At 37.6% G+C, this 10,871-nt stretch overlaps 1 long non-coding RNA gene across 1 annotated transcript; it reads left to right on the top strand.

Annotated features, from left to right (window-relative positions):
- The first annotated feature begins 536 nt into the window (after positions 1-536).
- LOC308193843 lies at positions 537-10,396 on the top strand. The gene is made up of 3 exons (XR_013950000.1): positions 537-1,122; positions 1,858-1,954; positions 6,605-10,396. It is a non-coding gene; the product is annotated as an uncharacterized lncRNA (long non-coding RNA).
- Positions 10,397-10,871: the final 475 nt, after the last annotated feature.

Here is a 10,871-nt window from a genome sequence, read left to right as displayed (position 1 = left end):
TCAGATAGTTGGGCTCATGGCAGAACACCAGAAAGAGACACTAAAAGAATTTACATAGTTAGCTCATAATCTGATAATTTTAATCTTGCAGAGGTCTCAGGGAAGGCACTGATCTGAGTTAATTGAGAACGACAGCAGGGCTGAACCCTATTGTTTCATTTTTCTGGAAGAATGTTTTATCCTGCAAAGTATCTAATTTAAATCTAAATAGTAGAGGGCTTTCTCTTCTTGCCCGTGTTTAAATGTAAAGACATTATTGAATCCTTTGAGAAACTGTATATAAACACCAGACATCTATCTTCTTGATAAAAATTCAGTGTATGAGTCGGTGGAACCTTCCTGTTTTCCTGATTCAGTAGTTTAAGGATATTCCTAAACTATTCTCTTCATGACCTCTCCTTGATGTTAATCTCAGCTGCAGGACATTGGCTCGCAAGTCAAATCCAAACCCATGGCTGATGCGCTAGGCCTTTCTCTGATCTATGACCTAGCAGTTACAGTCTGAAAACCAGTGAAAAACAGCTTCAACTACCTCTGATCTATACCTGGCAGTGTTTATGCTGCTAGTGCTTTTCTGGACAAAGTCAAATGTATTAGTTTACAATGCCTTTGGTGGTTTCAGTTAATCTGGTAGGGTTTGCACTTAAATAGAAGAGAAGCTCAACCACAGTCAATTACCTGATCTCAAATGGGAACTGTGACTGCAGTTAACAGGAGTAAGAACATGCTTTCTAAACTGCCTCTGCTCTGCAGGTAGCAGGGATATATCCTTTACCTCCTTTCTTTGCATCCATGTGGCAAACGTTTTCACACATTCCCCAGAAATCTTAATTTTGGTAGTGTTGTGAGCTACCCTAAATTAGTGCATTTGTTCTGTCAGCCTGTAGCACAGACATTCACTGTATTGAATCACTAAGATGTGTTATTAGAACTGAGGAGAGGTGTGATTTCAGACTGTTCTATAGTGATCTGTGAGACACTTCTAAGTAAACTTGTGGGCAAATAAATACTTATTACTCAGGTAGTATTTTGTATTACAGTTTTGAGGTACCTTGTTTTTGTCACATTGAGGAGCCCAACCACCTGACACAGGATTTTAGATAAGGCAATGACTGCCTAAAGGTAAGTATTATGATATGACTACATACTCTACTGCATCTAGTCCTTTCTATTAGTTTTATTGCAGTGACTAGATAGCATTACTATTTGAAAACATAAGACATATACAGTAATGTATTGATGTTCAATCACAAGTGTTTTTCCTTACCATGACCTGACATGAAATCATGCTTCTTAGCATGAACTGCAAGATATTCAGCTTCTTTAACACGATAGGGCAAATCTTTTATTATAATTTCTCTTCCTTTTTAATTGGTGAAAACTTAATTGCTAAATTCAGGATGACAAGGAAGTCATTTGTTTCAGTGTTGAGAGAACAATTTCCTTGCATTCTTTTTAATTACACAGTAGTCATTACTGTTTTGCTTAAAAGCTTTCATAACTGAGATTATTGTGGTAAGAGCACATTACTACTAAGACTTCTTACTCAGTGTCTGTTAGAAGAGAGTCCATGTAACATCAGAGGATATCTGCGATGTTTTTATACAATTCATAATCATGTCTACATATTTACTTCCTTTTCAAATTAAATTCTTTATTTAAATCATGTTTTTCTCAACATATGACAGATGACATATATATGTATATTAAGGTTTATTTTGAAAGACTAGGGGCTTTACATAAAATGCATAAAAGTATCTACATGTTTTTAAAGCCAGCCCTGCAGCTGCTGTAGTATTGTTGATATCCATCATCTAAACAATTTTACTAAGAGATGAATTTTTGTCTCACCCTTAGGTGATATCTGTATAGGTCTGAATTCCACTAGATAAAGCCACTGCAAACTTTGTTGTTGCGGAACAGGAGAACCTGCTAGTCTACGGCAGTGAAAAGAGTAAGTTGCAAGGACAAGAGGAATTAAAGTAGAAGTTGTCAGAAGCTCTCAAATCTTGTTGACAATAGAGATATTTCCATGTTCCCAGGTCCAGCTAACAAAAAGTCAGACTACCCAATAGACACACATAAAGGCAAGACACATATGTACCCCATGGGCTGCAGCACTCATCAGGTCACCTGCTCCTACGTGGTTCCCTCTTCATGGGCTACAGCTCCAACCCAGAGTCAGCTCTTGCAGGGGTTCTCCACAGGCCACAGCCTCCTCCAAGCCACATCCACCTGCTCCACCAAGGGCTCCTCCACGGGCTGCAGCGTGGAGATCTGCTCTGCTGTGGTACACCATGGGCTGCAGGGGGACAGCCTGCTCCACCAGGAGCCTCTCCACAGGCTGGAGGGGAACTTCTGCTCCGTGCCTGGAGCACCACCTGCCCGGAGCACCTCCTGCCCTCCTTCTGCACTGATCTTGGTGTCTGCCTGGCTGTTTCTCACTCATCTCTCTCCCTGCTGCTGTTGAGCAGCAGTTTTTTTCCTTTCTTAAATATGCTCTCACACAGGCGCAAACAACATCATTTATTGGCTCAGCTCTGGCTAGCGGAGGGCCCCTTATCTAACATGGGGCAGCTTCTGGATTCCAGAAGCCACCCCTGTAGCCCCCTGCTACCAAAGCCTTGCCACATAAACCCACTACAATGAGTTAAGGATTTTTTTTTTTAATACATAAACATTTGGGTATGCTGACCCAGAAAGTTCACATCTAAAGAAGACATCACAATTGTAATATCAAATGGAGCTTAAAAAAGTATCTGTGGTTGCTAAAAAAGGAGTATGGGGAAAAAAAAATACTAGAAAGATTATCAATGGCAAGTGATGTTTCCCTCTGCTTCCAAAGGGATTATAAATACATAGACTGATGCCAGAATCACTGAGAAGGCAGTATATATTGGGAATGACAGAGCCAAAACGCTAGTATCTCAACTTTTACATCCCAAACAAGTTCGAGAAGTAGAGATCTATTCTGTTTAAAGATGCTCCTAGCTTGGCTAAATTTGGAATTCCCAGTAAGACTTGTTTCTGTCATTTACAAATGAAAAGCCTTTTCAAACCTTCCTTGCTTCTGTCATGCTGCATAGTCTGGCTGTCACTCTTGGCCTGGATTACATTGTTGAAAGCAAATCTGTGTCATTGACCTTACCAGCAAGGTTGAATATGCCATGGAATGTCATCCCAAGGGACATCATTTAGAAGTTCTCTGTGACACTTGTCACTGACACAGTAACTATGAGGTAGTGATGATAAATTGTCAGAATTAATGAATATTGAAATATGTTCCAAAAGACATTTTGTACTGAGGGCTGCAAAGAGGGTTAACAGATGAGTAAGCCAATTAATGCTACCACATGTACATAATACAGGAAAAATAGTTTCAGAAAGCAGTGGAATGGTTTTGGCTTGCCATTTGGAAAGCTCATCTATCAACTCTGGTGAAGGATTCTAAACACCCAGATGTTATAAAAAATGCAGGCCAATAGTATACACAGCCAAATAAGAGTTTATGGACCTAACCTGAGGTATCTGTTTGGGGGTTATAAGTTTCTCTTTCATATCAAGACAGAAAAACATTTTGCTAAATAGGGGCTTTATTGAAGTATTCCATGAGTAAGTCAGATGGGGGCAAGTACAGTACTATAAATTATTGTTAACAATCAATATTTATTACTAATTCTCATTGATAACATGTTTTTACTGTACAAAATATGGCAATACTATATTCTCAGAAGGATAAGGATAAAATTAAGAAATGAGTAACTCAGAGCTTTACCACACTGGATTTTATTCTTCCCATTCTCTTATTGATGTAATTATTAATAACTTCATAGAAGAATGTCATTTTTTACGAAGTTTTAAATGAGAAAAATTTGGATCAGGGAGTATACTACTTACAAATAAATTAACATTAAAACCTGAAGCAGAACTTGGAGAGAGAACAGAACATTAAGACCATCAGTAGCAATGCAGAGAAGAGATAAAGTAAAAAATTAAGTCTACATTGTATAAGGTCTTCAAGATGGAGATCCTATATCTATTGCATTGTGAAAAAGGGCATCAGTACCTGGACTCTTCACTGATGTGTAAAAGAAGAAATGAGAGATGAAGAAGATAATTTTAGGAGCTGTGACTTGAATAGATTAAAGAGCTAAGATTAGCATCAGAGAGACTAAAGAAGAAGTTGTAATCAAGGTAAAAGGTAAAAGTTAATCTGCTACTGATGCAGCTAGCAATGGTATGTGGAACTAAGTATTTCAGTAAAGTATTCAGCATGGAAGGTTGAAGATTTTACAGTAACTTATCTTTAAAGACAGTTATTCACTTCCATTACTTCACTTATTATTCATGGGGTTATTGGAGAAAGGCATCGATGTTAATCAACATATAACTGATTCACCTTGTATGTATATTGCAAAGGAGACGTGAGCACCTGTAAAAGTAGAATTAATGCCACTGCAGGGCAAACAAAAAAAATAGAGTATTTCCGTATAACAAAATGACAGTGTGATTACAATGCATGTTTACTGACAAGTGCCAGCTTGATTTAGCTCATACTATCAATGGACTCATCTGCTTAAGTTTCTGCTAACAACCCCAACCCTCCCGGAAAGTTGCTTAACCATTCTGAAGACCTCCCTGACCTGCATTCATGTCATGTTGCCTCTTTATTAGCTAACTTAAGCTCATGTAATTTTGTTACTTTTTTCTTTTCTTTTCTTTTTTTTTTTCCCTGAATCATACTGAATAAGCATTCAGTACTTCTGAATTCAGTGATGTTCATTTCAGTTAAAGAATCATTGACTGAAGTCACAGACTGTTTATATTGCTGGCACATGCACTAAATATACTGTGATTACACACTGACCTAGGGTGACTGAAAGACACTGGCAAAAGGGGCTACTTTTCTAGCAGGTGTGCACTGCAGCTGATCTCTGTGACTCTGCCCATCCCCTCCTTACTGTGTGGTTGGAAGAGGTCTGAGTAACCGTCTGTTTTGCTAAATCCCTTCAGACCAATGCAACAATGCTGCCTAGCAGCAGTTTTAACAGTTACAAAATGAACACAATATTTATTGGTAATACATTTATAATGCACTCTGTCCTAACAAAATCTTTCTTGTTCATTGTGTCACAAATACTAAAATGCTTTTCCCTTTCTAAGGTGTTTTATTATATTCAATAAAATATAGGTTAGTCTTATCCATAAAATTATTTATTGCTGTTTAAAATCACATGATGAATCTTCATTGCTTACATTCTGAAAAGGCTGGCCTTTAATATAAACAAAACTGGGAGAATTTATGTTTTGAATAGACAGGTTCAGCAAAACTTTCAGTATGCTTCCTAACATCGTCACATTTAATTGCACTAAATTAGATAAGGCTCAGGTTTGATACCAGCTAATAGAATATAAGTAAAATGCTTTTTATATATTGCTTTAACTGCAGTTTTCTTTTAGTAGGGCATATGTTTTTGGTAGTATATTTGGAACTTGGGATCAGATGCAGTATCAACTATTTTACTGGCAGCATGATACTGACATGGATGAAAAACCATGCTTTGTACAAGTGTAGAAAGCCTTTCTAACATGTGGCTCAAACGGAACAAATGCAGTCTTATAATGGTGTCTGTAAAGCCTCTTCTTCACTTGTGAGCAAAACTATGTCAGTAAGGGATTGAATCTCTTGTCACTCTTAGCTGCCTGAAGCTACAAACAGGCACCTCTGCTGCTGATGATATACCAGTCCTAGTTATCTATCCCTTTTCCATTAGCTAGAGCTCACTCCTTTCCACAGCTCAGCTCATGAAGTGTTTCTGGCAAATTCTGTCTAATCCACATTCAGAAGAAAGTCAGTCAAATTTTCAGATGATACAGAGAAAAACAAAACAAAACAAAACTAAAAAAAACAGACTGCTTATAACAGAGACCACCACAGAATTACTACCATCAGGTTAGCAATTGAGCTTAAAAAGTGTGTATGTAGGTCTCAACTATCTTGTCTCAGAAGTAGTCCCAAGTCATCTACAATTTAGCTGAACTTTCTGACAGTGGTACAGACTCCAGCACAGAAAGGATTAGGAACAATTGTCAACACAGCTAGATCTGAAAGAGGGTATCTGCCTGCAGCCTCAAGCCAACTATTTAAATTGCTTGTGCTTACCTGGGTGATTTTGCCTGAAGTGGATGAGGGATCACTCACATGAACCACTCTGCTGGAGGTTACTGCCCTCCCAGTTCTGCTGGCAAAAGGGTAATAATGAGCAGCTGGAGGGCATAACTGTAACAGAGGTCTTCCACCTGCATGCCAGTTGTAGCGTGATGGCTGCCTACAATCTGTTTGACATAACTATGCTAGCTTTAGTTTGTAATGTAGACCTAGGTTAATTAAAGTTGCTTTCTAAGTTGTTCTGTATATAAATCCTTAACTGTTTGTGATTGAATCTGTATTTTTATATATCTATATTTCCAGGTGAATGTTCCTTAATATTAGTACAGATTTTAATAAATAAAAATATAATATTATTTCTCATAATATAATAAATCTAGATAAAAGCACATATTATTGTGGCATTTCTTCTAAGATGTTTCTCCATTACTGTAGGACTTTGATCCTATCAATAGCAAGTACTAAGACAAGGAAGAGGCAGAAAAAGGCTGAAGAGAAACATGCAGTTGTCATTGCAAGATTTGTTCAGCTTTCCTACAAGAAAGTGAGTAAAATATCTCTGATCTTATATAAACTAATTGAAAAGTAAACTTTATAGGAAAAGCATACCTAATGATCATGGAGAACCCACAGCACAATAATCAATTGCTTGTTTGTTGAGATTCTGAAACGGCTTATAAATGAATGTCTTTGGCATTCATTTTCATTTGGTGGTAGGCAGCCAGAGTCACTTAGTCATTCTGAGGTACAGCTGAATGATGTGTGTCCAGTTACACAATAAGTTCATCTCCACACACACAAAGGAGCACAGTGGAAAAATGGCACGTGGGGGAACCCAAGTTATACCCTTACCCGGCTGTTCCCAGGCCTATCATGGGAGAGTGATAAACCCATAAGAAAGGTCATCTCCACAAACATGAAAGAGCAAGGAGGAACAATAACTTGCAGAGGAAACTTCTCAAACAAGCTGGAGAAATGCACATCCTTCACTTGCCCTCCCTTGGCCATCTCAAGAGACCATCAGTTCCGGTGTTCAGCTGTGACACTCTCTCAGATGAGTCAAGGGGAGCAACTCTGGTTTGCATCTCAGACTGAGGGGAAGCACATTTGGGGATTGTACAAGACAACGGGATGTTTAGGGAAGGACCAAAGGTGAGGAAAGGGTGATTTGAGTGTTTTGGGGAGGAAAAAGCATGGAAAATAGAGGGAGAAGGGGATAAGAGAGTTGTTGCTTGTAAACTGTGCTGGTCAGTATATATGGTCAGTATATATGCCTAGCCATGTCTTACACACACCATAACCATACTCCACCTTGTCTTCCCATAAAACTCTGCTTCTATATAATGGGACTCTTGTGTATGAATGTATGTATACAGAGGTCTAAATTCCTGTGACTGGAGTGAAACCACAGGCCAGAGAGAGCCTGTGTGTCTGGGTTGCCAGCAATGGTAGTGAGTGAGGGTACACAAGTCAGTGCTTGAGCAAGTATCAAGTCAGACTAGCCAGGGAGTAGCTTAACTCCCTTGGGACCAGATATTCATATGTGTGTGTCTGTGGTTGAGGCAGTTGAAGGAGCCAGTTACTGTAGAGACCAGGGGAGTCCTGGCCAGCTGCTGGAGAGACTGTGGGCTGTGGAGGTTGGTTGGGAGACCCATTTGTGTGCATGCATATCTACATGGAAGACAATGGGGGAGAGCACTAGTGCCTATAGTGCTGCTTAATGCATTACTGCTTACTGTACATGTAAGTCTGAGCACAGGCAGCTGGAGTGGGGTTGTGGCTTTGGAGGTGACATGCCCAGGTGTGAGCAACTGAGAAGACTGGGATCCAGGAGCAGCTATTGTGAAGACTGTCTGAGTCCAGCTGCTGGAGGGATTATATACATGTATGTATTCTCACTATTGGATCTTCATCCTGATCAGCCACACAAAGGAACAGGATGAGGCTCTTTGTACTGTTTGTATTTTTGCAAGTACTGCATGTGCCTGTATGCACATGCATACAGTGTGGCTTGCTATGTATGCATGTGAATGTGTATTGTATATGTGTGTTTATGGGTGCGTCTATTGGGAATACATGCTCCTAGTTGAACCTAGGGGCATGAAGCTGTGACAGCCTTGCCTCTGTTGGTTGGTTTAGATAAGATGAAATTGACTTATCTGCATAAGGATTACATATGGTATTTTAAATGCATTTATTAATTTTGGGGGGAGGACATGTAATTTCTTTTTTTTTATATAAAATGATTTTATTACCTATGTACTCTTAATAAAATATTTCTTGCACGGAATGTTCTTAACTAAACAACTAAACCACGTAATTTGTTAGACCTGCTTTTGCAGAAGTAGGCCCAGACATGAAAAATTTTAGTGGCAGTAATAAGGTGCTTCCAAAAAATGTCCCAGAGATTGATAGTCATGAAGGGACTGACAGACAAGATAAGGATGGTATCACCTGAAGTACTCCCAGCCTTACTGTCTCTGGAAGACCCTTTGTCTTCAAAATTATCATCACTGCAAATGATGCTGCTATAGAAAATTAACGTACACCTGAAATCAGGCAATGATCTTAAATGGTTTCCCTGGATTCTTGATCTGAGTCCACATTTTCTTGGACTGTAACCAAACAAGATGTAATGTTGCGCATGTGTGTCTGAGAGCACATAATAATATATCTTTCAAGGTGAAAACAAACAAATTATTCATATACATTTATTAGGACTTATAATTTCCTCTTGAACAGGGGTAAAATGTATTTTTGCTTCAGCAAACCTTAAAATTCTTCTGTCACTCTTAAAATAATCAAACAGCTGGCTGCATCTTCTAAATTGCAGGCATAATTGTATTATTTTAAGGTCAATTATCACGTTAAAGCATTTTCACTTTGCTTAGAAACAGTTATCTAACTATGACTTTGGTGTTTTTTTTTTTTCCTCAAACCTTGAAATATTTAAATGTGATTAAATTGATTTAATATATGATATTCCCACCTGCATGTCATTTCTGATGTACATCTGCCACACACAAAATTAAAAGATAAGTAACATGATTACAATCAAATTAGTGAGCCTGTGCAAGTAAATGAGATTGCAAATCTTGATGAGTGAAAACTGAACTTCCTAGCGAGACCACTTTGCATCGCATTAGCTTAAAATGAATTTTCAACTTTCATATAGATACTGACTGTAAAATCCAGGCTTTGTAACCATACTGTACAAGTGCAGAAAACTTTCCCTCTGCTGTGGGGCAGATTACTAGTTATTTCTTGCCAGAACTTTTCACCTGCTATTTAATTTAAAAAAATGAATAACTCATCCAGATTAATTATTTATCAAAACAGAAGAACTAAGCTTTTAGGGCACAGAATTGATTCAAGAAGAGTAACGGAAGGTGAAGAATATTTTTTTTTTCATTGTGTTTGGGGACAAGGGTTAAATAGAAGAATCAATACTGAAAAAGTACCGTGTGTATTATCAAAAAATTATGTGTGCTCAAAAAAGTGAAGTTGCATCAGGGTGCAGTAAAATAAGGGATAATAAAGTATATAAAGTACATACACCACACACACACACATATATATATATACACACACACGTGCATAAAAGACATTTTCCTATGAAAACACTCCATAACTCAAGGGAGTAGCTTAAGTTTGTGGTCCTGAAGAAGAGGTTGCTTTTAACCTTAGACAACTTGATTTTCAACAAAAATATATATTCTGATTGTTTTCAGATTTAACTGCAAAATGATGTGCATCTGTACATGTAGCAGTTTTAGGTACTGCTGTTCAGGTCAGTTTATATTCTGTGTTAAATAAGCCTGGTTGTGCTGCAGTGCCACTGAATTTTGACACTAGCAACAGAAAAGTGTAGCTTGACAGAACCTGGAATTCTGACAAAGTAATTCCTGGGGATTTCAAATTGGAGCTCAGCTGAATTGCATTTTAAGTTCTGTTAAAGAGTAGCAAAAAATGAATCACATTTAAGTTTGGTATTAATCATCCACTACTTTGATCTCAGTGAAATCGCCTGAAATTTAACTTGATAAAGCCTATTCCAGGCTAAGTTGTTTTCAATAGGCTTTATAATTATTGTAATGAAAAGGTTTTAAAATTATGGCATTGAAAAATGGATTCTCTATCACTCCCTATCTTTATATCAATATTCGCTTCTATTGAAAGATATGCTGTAGCTCATATAGTATTGCACATTTGACAGAGAAATTACTATGGAAGGTATTTTTCCAGAATATTTTCAGGAAGCTGTCCTACTTTAAGTTGTGAATTTTAGAAAAGATACATAATTTATTTTGAGTGATCAAATCTTCAGAACATTCTGGTCTACCTAGGGTAAGTAAATAAATGTGTAAATATATATATATATATATATATATCAGTGATACTCTGGTGGGAAAAATTAAATTAATTGTATTATGATGGATTTATGGATTTACAGGTTCCACATATAGTGCGCACTTTATTTTCTTCTCCTTCCCTTCTTAGCATCCTGGTTAGTATGGAAGCTATTAAGCCCATAAGAGGACCAGAACTGACCACCGTTATACCACCATTATATATTTATGTGGCTTTATTTATTAGTTTTTTGTCTTAGTTCATGAAGATCACTGATTTTGGGCTTGAATCTGTATCATTGCATATTGTCTTACTTTATTAGCAAGTATTTTATTATTACTTATAGAATATA

Source organism: Anser brachyrhynchus (assembly GCF_964034855.1).
Source record: "Anser brachyrhynchus genome assembly, chromosome: 4".
NCBI classification, from domain to species: domain Eukaryota; kingdom Metazoa; phylum Chordata; class Aves; order Anseriformes; family Anatidae; genus Anser; species Anser brachyrhynchus.
This window is presented reverse-complemented; position numbering and strand designations above follow the sequence as displayed.